Genomic DNA, 12345 nt, shown 5'->3' on the forward strand with positions numbered 1-12345 from the left:
TTAGACGCCGCAATCAACTTTGATCACGGTGTCTAAGGGGTTAATGCCGGGCATCACTTTGATGATGCCCAGCAGATAGCCGTCGTGCAGATAGCCACCGGGACCACCCCGCTATGACCCACATTCAGCTCCTGAGAGCGCGTAATAGAAGGGGAGAGGAACAAGGGCGTAAAGGTTCACCCTTCATCCTCAAGATGTTAAGAAACAAAACCCTTTAAGGGTATGTTCACATTGAATAATGTGAATAGAATCTTAGGAATTCCGTGAGCGGAGATTTAATCTGGCGGCAGCCACCAAAATACTTTGCCAGTTGGACTGCACGGCCCGGCGCTGTCACCATTGTGACGGCAATGCAGGGCTCACGGACTTCCATTCAAAGAATACACATGTTCTTCCTTTGCATGGAACAATTTCAGCAGTGGAAATATCCTCAGTGTGAACAGGTCTTGTGGAAGATCGGAAGACCCATTCACTGATGTTCACAGCGCGTAATTACATAATAATTGTGAAAAGTGTGAACATACCCTAATTGTCTCATCCACAGAGCCATGTGAGATCTTGGTTTTGGCATAAATTTTAAGCATCATGTCTGGAGGTAACCAGGCACTGCCCATCACCCGCCCAATACCATCCCTACAGTGATCATGGTGGGGGCAGCATCATGTCTGGGGGAAATCAGGCACTGCCCATCACCTGCCCAATACCATCCCTACAGTGATCATGGTGGGGGCAGCATCATGTCTGGAGGAAACCAAGCACTGCCCATGACCTGCCCAATACCATCACTACAGTGATCATGGTGGGGGCAGCATCATGTCTGGGGGAAACCAGGCACTGCCCATCACCTGGTATTGGCAGGTACTGCCCATCACCTGCACAATACCATCCCTACAGTGATCATGGTGGCGGCAGCATCATGTCTGGAGGAAACCGGGCACTGCCCATCACCTGCCCAATACCATCCCTACAGTGATCATGGTGGGGGCAGCATCATGCTGTGGGGAAACCAGGCACTGCCCATCACCCGGCCAATACCATCCCTACAGTGATCATGGTGGGGGCAGCATCATGTCTGGGGGAAACCAGGCACTGCCCATCACCTGCCCAATACCATCCCTACAGTGATCATGGTGGGGGCAGCATCATGTCTGGAGGAAACCAGGCACTGCCCATCACCTGCCCAATACCATCCCTACAGTGATCATGGTGGGGGCAGCATCATGTCTGGGGGAAACCAGGCACTGCCCATCACCTGCCCAATACCATCCCTACAGTGATCATGGTGGGGGCAGCATCATGTCTGGGGGAAACCAGGCACTGCCCATCACCTGCCCAATACCATCCCTACAGTGATCATGGTGGGGGCAGGATCATGTCTGGAGGAAACCAGGCACTGCCCATTACCTGCCCAATACCATCCCTACAGTGATCATGGTGGGGGCAGCATCATGTCTGGGGGAAACCAGGCACTGCCCATCACCTGCCCAATACCATCCCTACAGTGATCATGGTGAGGGCAGGATCATGTCTGGAGGAAACCAGGCACTGCCCATCACCTGCCCAATACCATCCCTACAGTGATCATGGTGGGGGCAGCATCATGTCTGGAGGAAACCGGGCACTGCCCATCACCTGCCCAATACCATCCCTACAGTGATCATGGTGGGGGCAGCATCATGTCTGGAGGAAACCAGGCACTGCCCATCACCTGCCCAATACCATCCCTACGGTGATCATGGTGGGGGAAGCATCATGTCTGGGGGAAACCAGGCACTGCCCATCACCTGCCCAATACCATCCCTACAGTGATCATGGTGGGGGCAGCATCATGTCTGGGGGAAACCAGGCACTGCCCATCACCTGCCCAATACCATCCCTACAGTGATCATGGTGGGGGCAGCATCATGTCTGGAGGAAACCAGGCAGTGCCCATCACCTGCCCAATACCATCCCTACAGTGATCATGGTGGGGGAAGCATCATGTCTGGGGGAAACCAGACACTGCCCATCACCTGCCCAATACCATCCCTACAGTGATCATGATGGGGGCAGCATCATGTCTGGGGGAAACCAGGCACTGCCCATCACCTGCCCAATACCATCTCTACAGTGATCATGGTGGGGGTAGAATCATGTCTGGGGGAAACCAGGCACTGCCCATCACCTGCCCAATACCATCCCTACAGTGATCATGGTGGGGGCAGCATTATGTCTGGAGAAATCCAGGCACTGCCCATCACCTGCCCAATACCATCCCTACAGTGATCATGGTGGGGGCAGCATCATTTCTGGGGGAAACCAGGTATTGCCCATCACTTGCACAATACCATCCCTACAGTGATCATGGTGGCGGCAGCATCATGTCTGGAGGAAACCGGGCACTGCCCATCACCTGCCCAATACCATCCCTACAGTGATCATGGTGGGGGCAGCATCATGCTGTGGGGAAACCAGGCACTGCCCATCACCCGGCCAATACCATCCCTACAGTGATCATGGTGGGGGCAGCATCATGTCTGGGGGAAACCAGGCACTGCCCATCACCTGCCCAATACCATCCCTACAGTGATCATGGTGGGGGCAGCATCATGTCTGGAGGAAACCAGGCACTGCCCATCACCTGCCCAATACCATCCCTACAGTGATCATGGTGGGGGCAGCATCATGTCTGGGGGAAACCAGGCACTGCCCATCACCTGCCCAATACCATCCCTACAGTGATCATGGTGGGGGCAGCATCATGTCTGGGGGAAACCAGGCACTGCCCATCACCTGCCCAATACCATCCCTACAGTGATCATGGTGGGGGCAGGATCATGTCTGGAGGAAACCAGGCACTGCCCATCACCTGCCCAATACCATCCCTACAGTGATCATGGTGGGGGCAGCATCATGTCTGGGGGAAACCAGGCACTGCCCATCACCTGCCCAATACCATCCCTACAGTGATCATGGTGGGGGCAGGATCATGTCTGGAGGAAACCAGGCACTGCCCATCACCTGCCCAATACCATCCCTACAGTGATCATGGTGGGGGCAGCATCATGTCTGGAGGAAACCGGGCACTGGCCATCACCTGCCCAATACCATCCCTACAGTGATCATGGTGGGGGCAGCATCATGTCTGGAGGAAACCAGGCACTGCCCATCACCTGCCCAATACCATCCCTACGGTGATCATGGTGGGGAAGCATCATGTCTGGGGGAAACCAGGCACTGCCCATCACCTGCCCAATACCATCTCTACAGTGATCATGGTGGGGGTAGAATCATGTCTGGGGGAAACCAGGCACTGCCCATCACCTGCCCAATACCATCCCTACAGTGATCATGGTGGGGGCAGCATTATGTCTGGAGAAATCCAGGCACTGCCCATCACCTGCCCAATACCATCCCTACAGTGATCATGGTGGGGGCAGCATCATTTCTGGGGGAAACCAGGTATTGCCCATCACTTGCACAATACCATCCCTACAGTGATCATGGTGGCGGCAGCATCATGTCTGGAGGAAACCGGGCACTGCCCATCACCTGCCCAATACCATCCCTACAGTGATCATGGTGGGGGCAGCATCATGCTGTGGGGAAACCAGGCACTGCCCATCACCCGGCCAATACCATCCCTACAGTGATCATGGTGGGGGCAGCATCATGTCTGGGGGAAACCAGGCACTGCCCATCACCTGCCCAATACCATCCCTACAGTGATCATGGTGGGGGCAGCATCATGTCTGGAGGAAACCAGGCACTGCCCATCACCTGCCCAATACCATTCCTACAGTGATCATGGTGGGGGCAGCATCATGTCTGGGGGATACCAGGCACTGCCCATCACCTGCCCAATACCATCCCTACAGTGATCATGGTGGGGGCAGCATCATGTCTGGGGGAAACCAGGCACTGTCCATCAACTGCCCAATACCATCCCTACAGTGATCATGGTGGGGGCAGGATCATGTCTGGAGGAAACCAGGCACTGCCCATCACCTGCCCAATACCATCCCTACAGTGATCATGGTGGGGGCAGCATCATGTCTGGGGAAAACCAGGCACTGCCCATCACCTGCCCAATACCATCCCTACAGTGATCATGGTGGGGGCAGCATCATGTCTGGAGGAAACCAGGCACTGCCCATCACCTGCCCAATATCATACCTACAGTGATCATGGTGGGGGAAGCATCATGTCTGGATTAAACCAGGCACTGCCCATCACCTTCCCAATACCATCCCTACAGTGATCATGGTGGGGGAAGCATCATGTCTGGGGGAAACCAGACACTGCCCATCACCTGCCCAATACCATCCCTACAGTGATCATGGTGGGGGCAGCATCATATCTGGGGGAAACCAGGCACTGCCCAATACCATCCCTACAGTGATCATGGTGGGGGCAGAATCATGTCTGGGGGAAACCAGGCACTGCCCATCACCTGCCCAATAACATCCCTACAGTGATCATGGTGGGGGCAGAATCATGTCTGGGGGAAACCAGGCACTGCCCATCACCTGCCCAATTCCATCCCTACAGTGATCATGGTGGGGGAAGCATCATGTCTGGGGGAAACCAGGCATTGCCCATCACCCGCCCAATACCATCCCTACAGTGATCATGGTGGGGGCAGCATCATGTCTGGGGGAAACCAGGCACTGCCCATCACCTGCCCAATACCATCCCTACAGTGATCATGGTGGGGGCAGCATCATGTCTGGAGGAAACCAGGCACTGCCCATCACCTGCCCAATACCATCCCTACAGTGATCATGGTGGGGGCAGCATCATGTCTGGGGGAAACCAGGCACTGCCCATCACCTGGCCAATACCATCCCTACAGTGATCATGGTGGGGGCAGCATCATGTCTGGGGGAAACCAGGCACTGCCCATCACCTGCCCAATACCATCCCTACAGTGATCATGGTGGGGGCAGGATCATGTCTGGAGGAAACCAGGCACTGCCCATCACCTGCCCAATACCATCCCTACAGTGATCATGGTGGGGGCAGCATCATGTCTGGGGAAAACCAGGCACTGCCCATCACCTGCCCAATACCATTCCTACAGTGATCATGGTGGGGGCAGCATCATGTCTGGAGGAAACCAGGCACTACTCATCACCTGCCCAATACCATCCCTACAGTGATCATGGTGGGGGAAGCATCATGTCTGGGGGAAACCAGGCACTGCCCATCACCTGCCCAATACCATCCCTACAGTGATCATGGTGGGGGCAGCATCATGTCTGGGGGAAACCAGGCACTGCCCATCACCTGCCCAATACCATCCCTACAGTGATCATGGTGGGGGCAGCATCATATCTGGGGGAAACCAGGCACTGCCCAATACCATCCCTACAGTGATCATGGTGGGGGCAGAATCATGTCTGGGGGAAACCAGGCACAGCCCATCACCTGCCCAATACCATCCCTACAGTGATCATGGTGGGGGCAGAATCATGTCTGGGGAAACCAGGCACTGCCCATCACCTGCCCAATACCATCCCTACAGTGATCATGGTGGGGGCAGCATCATGTCTGGAGGAAACCAGGCACTGCCCATCACCTGCCCAATACCATCCCTACAGTGATCATGGAGGGGCAGCATCATGTCTGGGGGAAACCAGGCACTGCCCATCACCTGCCCAATACGTTTCAGCTGCAGGCATGCAGCCTTTTTCAAGCCAGGCTTGAGGCTTGAAAAAGGCTGCATGCCTTCAGCTGAAACGTTGCCTTTTGCACCTTCATGGGATAAATCACTTCCACAGTTTTTTCACCTTTACCCCGGAGTGCTGCAGTATACTTTTGTAGTTAGATAAATAGATAGATATGAGATAGATAGATAGATATGAGATAGATAGATAGATAGATAGATAGATAGGAGATAGATATGAGATATATAGATAGATATGAGATAGATAGATAGGAGATAGAAAGATAGATATGAGATAGATAGATAAATATGAGATAGAAAGATAGATATGAACTAGATAGATATGAGATAGATAGATAGATATGAGATAGATAGACAGATATGAGATAGATAGATAGATAGCAACAGGAGAATACAGCAGCACACTGCTAGCACAAAGATATAGATGAAACATGAGTATATAGATAAAACTTGAGTATATAGATAGAACATGAAAAGCTATACAGCTGTAATGCAATAAAAAGATATGAAACTATGAAAATATGAGGTACTTAGCTTGCAAATTTGGCGCCAAATAGCGTGGACCTTCCCACCATGGTAAGGTGACCTCATTCTGGGACAGACCCTACACTGTGTATATGCCTCTGTGTGAACAGTACAACAGGCATTGCAAGGTCTGAAACATCCAAGGCACCTTATATACACCTAATAGAGGTGGGTGGGGTGCAGGAGCCAACATGGAGGTAGCCACTCCCCCGTATGTGTAATACAACCAAAGGATAAATTGGCCAGCACTATTGATCCAAACTATTGTAAAAACCTGGCCTGCAGGTGCAAGCTGCTGGGCTAAATATACAGCAACAGGAGAATACAGCAGCACACTGCTAGCACAAAGATATAGATGAAACACCTGCAGGCCAGGTTTCTACAATAATTTGGATCAATAGTGCTGGCCAATTTATCCTTTGGTTAGATAGATAGATAGATAGATAGATAGATATGAGATAGATAGACAGATATGAGATAGATAGATATGAGATAGACAGATATGAGATAGATAGATAGATATGAGATAGATAGATAGATATATATGAGATAGATAGATTTGAGATAGATAGATAGAAATAGGGCAGAAATGGACATTAGAAAGCTAGGATGTGCATCCTATGAAACTAGATATGTAGATTTAAAGAGAATCTGACACCAACCTAAACATTTAATATGTTGTTCCAGTAAATTTAAGACACTTTGCTATTTACTAGAGATGAGCGAACTTACAGTGATTCGATTCGTCACGACCGACTCGGCGGTTGCTGACTTTATCCTGCATAAATTAGTTCAGCTTTCAGAATCGAATCACTGTAAGTTCGCTCATCTCTAGGATTTACTTGCTGTTAAAATTCTCAACCTTTCTATGTTTTTAATGTGATTGAAAAAGGCCACTAGATGGCTCTGTCAGGAAGTGTGTGCAGGGCATAGCGAGGCACAGCTCTCATAGGCTTCAGCAACGTCACGCCTGCTGGGGAACGCCCATTTTCTCCTGCCGGGAGCTCACACAATGTGAACAAGGGGAAAACATTTTTCTTAAGGGCAGGAGGGGTGTTTGGAGTAGTTAGGGAATATAATCTGAGTTAGTTTAGAAAATATGGTTTGATGACAGGTACTCTTTAATGTATTATTCATATTATAATCATATAATAGTTATAAAAGCAATTAAATCATTATACAAGATTGTAGATGTGCGACCATGTCTGTTTCTTCTACCTGAATTCACATTGTGTTTTCTATCCCCTCCTTTTTTTGTTTGAACATGTGCTGCACTCTTCCCCACCCCCTCAGCCCAACCCTATATAAGTAGTAGTTAGCTACACATGGGTCATTTCTTTCCTAGCAGCCTCCCAGTCTGACTGGGAGAGTATGGTAAGTGAGCTATTACATCCCTGTTCACACTGGTGTGGTGCTGTGCGGCGTCCGTTGCTGCCGTGGCGCCGTTTCTGTGGGGAGATGCGGCCCATAGACTGGTTTGAGTGGCATTGGGGCTGCTCTGCCAGTGGGTCGTTCCCCCCTGTGGGCATTGGTGTCGCGGCGGTGGTGGTCGCCGCCCAGTGCTGCGCCATTTTATGCTAGGGACGTTAGGGACCCACTCTAAATAGGTGGCCTTGACGTGGCGAGTGGGCTTGTACCTTTTGATCAAAAATGTATACTAACAACCTGTTAGTTTTTGATATTATGCTGAGAAGCAATCAGATCATTATACAAGATTGTAGATGTGCGACCATGTCTGTTTCTTATACCTGAATTCATATAATAGTTATATTCTTGTATATAGGAGGCAGTATTATAGTAATTATATTCTTGTATATAGGAGGCAGTATTATAGTAGTTATATTCTTGTATATAGGAGCAGTATTATAGTAGTTATATTCTTGTATATAGGAGCAGTATTATAGTAGTTATATTCTTGTATATAGGAGCAGTATTATAGTAGTTATATTCTTGTATATAGGAGCAGTATTATAGTAGTTATATTCTTGTATATAGGAGCAGTATTATAGTAGTTATATTCATGTATATAGGAGCAGTATTATAGTAGTTATATTCTTGTATATAGGAGCAGTATTATAGTAGGTATATTCTTGTATATAGGAGCAGTATTATAGTACAGTAGTTATATTCTTGTACATAGGAGCAGTATTATAGTAGTTATATTCATGTATATAGGAGCAGTATTATAGTAGTTATATTCTTGTATATGGGAGGCAGTATTATAGTAGTTATATTCTTGTATATAGGAGCAGTATTATAGTAGTTATATTCTTGTATATAGGAGCAGTATTATAGTAGTCATATTCTTGTATATAGGGGGCAGTATTATAGTAGTTATATTCTGGTATATAGGAGCAGTATTATAGTAGTTATATTCTTGTATATAGGGGCAGTATTATAGTAGTTATATTCTGGTATATAGGAGCAGTATTATAGTAGTTATATTCTTGTATATAGGGGGCAGTATTATAGTAGATATATTCTTGTATATAGGAGCAGTATTATAGTAGTTATATTCTTGTATAAAGGAGCAGTATTATAGTAGTCACATTCTTGTTGGAGGCCGGAAGAAGCTTCAGTCCGAAGCGATACGGTCGTTGCACTCCACAGCCCTGCGTTCCTGCTGACAGACTCCCCCTGAACCTGCTGTTATTTTAATCTGCAAGCTCTGAATAAAGAAGAATATTTTGCTTCCTGGGTGAGTCGTCCGTCTATCTTCATTTCTTCTTGATATTGTATGAAAGACTTTGCTCTTTAACAGACGTAGATGCTCCCATAGCATCCAGCACAGCAGGTTACACCCCCCGGATAGTCCGGACAGGAAAATCTGACTTACAGAAGAGTAGACAGTGCCTGGTGCTCCTCTCATTACAATTATAGTAGTTATATTCTTGTATATAAGAGCAGTATTATAGTGGTTATATTCTTGTATATAGGAGCAGTATTATAGTAGTTATATTCTTGTATATAGGAGCAGTATTATAGTAGTTATATTCTTGTATATAGGAGCTGTATTATAATAGTTATATTCTTGTATATATGAGCAGTATTATAGTAGTTACATTCTTGTATATAGGAGCAGTATTATAGTAGTTATATTCTTGTGCATAGGAGCAGTATTATAGTAGTTACATTCTTGTATATAGGAGGCAGTATTATAGTAGTTATATTCTTGTGCATAGGAGCAGTATTATAGTAGTTATATTCTTGTATATAGGAGCAGTATTATAGTGGTTATATTCTTGTATATAGGAGCAGTATTATAGTAGTTATATTCTTGTATATAGGAGGCAATTTTTATTAGTAAAAAAAAAAACAGAAATATTACAGTACATTCGACCACAAAAACTAAATGAAAACAATAATCACGTATTATATATCATACACTTGCATTAAAGAGAAAATAAATAAATAACAACACAAAAACATCATGAAGGTGAATATTATTCTATATGTACATTCCTCCATAATGAACGATTTTTCCCATCCTTCCTGACCTCCAAACATTTGATCCACCTCAGTTCTGACATGATCAGGTCCACTGCTCTCCTATCATGGAAGGGTTCACTGTACATGGACACGCGGGTTCTGGTGTGCCAGTGATAGTATTTTATGACGGTGATGATCAGATATAACGTCTCCCGGTCAATGTCCCTCACACTAGATGTTACACCATATATAATTTCAGGGTATTTTAGGGTCTGTAGTCTCAGGATCTTAAGCTTCCTGGATATCGCCTGCCATATGTGTCGCCCTCCCCAACACTCCAATATAAAATGTGTCATGGTCTCCTCCTCCTGACACCCCAAGGGACACTTGCGATCTGACAGACTCAGATATCTTAAATTCCCCCTGACAAATAGTTTGCCGTGTAAGGACAGCCAGGCGATGTCATGAAATTTTTTCGGGAGCCTAACACTATTCAGGAGTCTCAGACTGTCCTGTAAGATGGCGGATGTACAGTCCTTCAGAGCTGGCTGTAAATAGAAGAACGTCCTACACACCATGACATACAGGTCCTTACGGGTCTTACACTCTATATAGGACTTCTCAATGCGCCATCTCTTCAGACATCTGAGCCCGTATTCCAGGTACGGGGGGAGGTAGTCACGCGTCCATCTCCCCCTCTTGAGACTGCCGCCTCGCACCCAAGACTCTGCAAAAGGCAATATCCAGTCCCTGATACTATTCGCCCACAGGGAGCTGTTGTTTGAGTCCAGGCAACCAAAATTAACTTTTAGAAACATGGAGTCAAAGAACACCCTTGGATTCAGCATATCCAACCCACCCTCTCTCCTCTGTAGGTAGGTGATCCCTCTTTTTATTGGGTTCAACCTGTTCCCCCAAAACATCTGGAAGAACAGGCTAAAGAGCCGAGCGGAGAAACATTCTGGCAAAGGAAAAACGACAGAGACATACAAGAAGACGGGGACCAGGTAAGTCTTCAACATTGTAACCCTTTCTCTATAGGTCAGCCTCCAGTTCTTCCATCGCTGAACCTTTGCATTTCCGGCTTCCAACTTCTCTTCCCAATTTAGTTTGGCATTATCGTCCCTCCCAAATTTGACCCCTAGGATTTTAATATAGGAGGAGGCTCTCACAAATTGGGGCAGATCAAAGTCTGGATCAGAATCAGATATCCAGAGAGCTTGACTCTTCTCAAAGTTGACCAGAGACCCTGAGGCCTCCGAGTAACTTCTGATGGCCATAGACAACATCTCCACCTCACGAGGCTCAGATATCACTACAGTCACATCATCCGCATAGGCAACAACACTCAGGGGCAGGGAGTGGGGGACCGGCACCCCCTGAAAACCACACTCCTGCAGTGACCTCAGAAACGGATCTAAGGCAAATACATACAGCAGCGGACTCAGTGGGCAACCTTGTCTCACCCCCGCCTCAACCCTGAAGGTGTCACCCTGCCAACCATTGATCAGAGGAAAGCTCTCGGCCTCACAATACAAAGTCTTCAGCCAATCGATGAATTGTCCCGGAATACCGTACTTTGACAAAGTGGCCCATAGATACTCGTGATCTACTCTGTCAAAGGCTTTAGCCTGGTCAAGACTGACAACATATCTCCCACACCTCAGGGCTTTACATCTCTCAAACATCTCCCTTATGGAGATCACTGCCCCAGAGATGTTCCGCCCTTTTACTGTGCCATACTGACAGCCTGCCAACAGTGCCGGGGACAGACAAACTAACCTAGAAAACAGGATTTTTGCCAGAATCTTCCTGTCGACATTCAAGAGGGCAATTGGCCTCCAGTTCTTGATGTCACTCGGCTCTTTACCTTTAGACAGCAGAATCAGCGAGGACACTCTCATGGATGGAGGCATCAGGTGACTTTCTAGACAATTTGTGTAAACATCCACGAGGATTGGGGCCAAGAGGTCTCTGAATGTCTTATAGAATTCTGCTGTTATCCCATCCGGACCTGGTGCCTTCTTCAGATGTAACTTATCAATGGCCTCTTTGACCTCTGCCACCGTCAATTCTGCTGTCAAAGGAGAAAAGTCCAAATCATTAGTATCAGGGAGCGGAGTTGTCTCCAAGAATTGGGTCATCTTGTCTCTATCCAAAACCTTCCTCTGAAACAAGTCAGCATAGTACGATCTCACCACCCCCAGGATACCCTCCCGAGATTCCTGCAAAACACCCTGGGAGTCAGTGAGACCGGTGACAGATTTATTTGCCACCCGCTCCCGGCAATTCTCAAAGGGATCAGGAGACCCTAAGGACCCATAATCCCTTTCAAGAACCAGGGAGGTATACCTGCTGTACTGATACTGCCTTATCTCAGATTTCAGCTGGTCTATCCTTTGTTGGTCCCCACCCGCCGAATATAGTGACTCCAATTCTTTGCGCAGCTTGAGATACTGGCCATACTTACTCCTCCCCTTTTTAAAGGACAGTCTCTTTAAGAGGGTTCTGATCTCATCCTTGACATCCTCCCACCAGGCGGCCATATCATCATAGAAGTCCACCCGCTCTAGCTGACTCTGCATGAAGGAATGAACACATGTCTGAACATAGTCATCCTCCAACATACTAGAGTTGAGCTTCCATAGCCCCCTACCAATATCTGGGCGCTTAGTGGCTCCTAAACAGAAAACCAAGGCCATATGATCTGAATATGGGACAAC

At 47.7% G+C, this 12345-nt stretch overlaps 1 protein-coding gene across 13 annotated transcripts in view; it reads right to left on the reverse strand.

The window, feature by feature from the left end:
• TENM4 (teneurin transmembrane protein 4) overlaps nucleotides 1–12345 on the reverse strand; it is a 1400276-nt gene that overhangs the window by 407011 nt on the left and 980920 nt on the right. The window lies entirely within an intron of this gene.

The sequence above is a fragment of the Hyla sarda genome, chromosome 2 (assembly GCF_029499605.1).
Source record: "Hyla sarda isolate aHylSar1 chromosome 2, aHylSar1.hap1, whole genome shotgun sequence".
In the NCBI taxonomy this organism is placed as follows: Eukaryota; Metazoa; Chordata; class Amphibia; order Anura; family Hylidae; genus Hyla; species Hyla sarda.